We start from the raw sequence: 1,442 nt of genomic DNA, 5'->3' as shown, positions 1-1,442 counted from the left end.
ATACAGGTTGAATAAGTATGATGAAAGAATACAACTCTGGCACACACCTTTCCTAGTTTTAAATCATTCTATATTTCCTTGTTCTGTTTGCACAACTGCCTCTTGTTCTATGTATAGGGTCCTCATGAGCACAATAAAGTGGTCCAGAATATTCATATTTCACAATGCTGTCCATAGGTTGTTATGATCCACACAATCAAAAGCCTTTGAACAGTCAATAAAACAGAGGCAAACATCTTTCTAGTACTACCTGCTTTCAGCCAGGATCCAACTGACATCAGAAATGATACCCATCATTTCATATCCTCTTCTGAATCTGGCTTGAACTTCTGGAAGTACTCTGTCAATGTATGATGTTCTGTTTCTGTATTATCTTTAGTAAAACTTTACTTGCATGGGACATCAATGATATTGTCGGATGATTTCCACATTCTATTGGGTCAACTCTCTTTGGATTGCCTATAAGAAATAAAGAGTCTCAGTCCCCAGACCTGCTGATTCCACTGCTTAACATGATTAGCAAGTGAATCACTAAACTAGCAGGGAGTTAAATTGGTTCATTTCTGTTCATCCCCCTGCTGAGCATTTGCATTTCCACCAAAAATGTATGGATTCAGAATCTACATTTAAACATCTTGTTGTTGTTAATGCAGAGGAGAGAAGATAACTTGTGTTAAAATCTTGTTGTTGTTATATGCCCGCTAGTCAGTTCAGACTCATCACTTCTGCACTGCCTATCCTATGCCAGTCCTACAGTTGTTATTAAATTTGATACCATTGCTGCCGCAACTGTGCCAATCCACCTCATTGAGGGCCCTCCTCTTTACTGCTGAGCCAGCACCTTACCAAGCATGATGTCCTTCTCTGGGGACTGTTTCCTCCTGATAACATGTCTAAAGCATGAGACGAAGACTGTCTGTCCAGCTTCTAAGGAGCATTCCAGCTGTACTTCTTCCAACACAGATTTATTTGTTCTGGCAATCCTGGTATGGTGCTCTAGGATAATGCGCTGGACCACAAAGTCAATTTAAACATCTAGTTTAAATTGGCAGTTGATGTCGGCAGTTCAAGCTCATCAGTCACTACTCAGAAACTCTATACAGGGTCGTTATGAGTGGAAACTGATGCCTTGGAACTTAACAACAGCAATCCTACACCATAATTCAAATGTGTCAATTATTTTAAGGTCTTCCTTACTCAATGTCCAACTTTCACATATATATATTGTTATTGGAAATATCATGGCTTGGGTCAGGTGTACCTTAGTCCTCTGACATCTTTGTTCTTGAACACTTTAAAATAGTCTTGTGCAACACATTTGCCTAATGCAATACCTTGTTTGATTTCTTTTTTTTTTTCCCACTCAGGCATATATAATAAATTACATCTCCAAAGGGCACATTCTGCAAGTCTGCTCCTGGCCACCAGTTCTTAGTCCTTCT

General features: G+C 39.3%; 1 pseudogene; it reads right to left on the bottom strand.

Moving 5' to 3' along the window:
- The window catches only part of LOC102821266, a 113,976-nt pseudogene that overhangs the window by 76,341 nt on the left and 36,193 nt on the right, over window positions 1-1,442 (bottom strand).

The sequence above is a fragment of the Chrysochloris asiatica genome, unplaced genomic scaffold (assembly GCF_000296735.1).
Source record: "Chrysochloris asiatica unplaced genomic scaffold, ChrAsi1.0 scaffold00042, whole genome shotgun sequence".
NCBI lineage: Eukaryota > Metazoa > Chordata > Mammalia > Afrosoricida > Chrysochloridae > Chrysochloris > Chrysochloris asiatica.
Note: the sequence above shows the minus strand (reverse complement) of the source record. Positions and strands in the feature narration are given on the sequence as shown.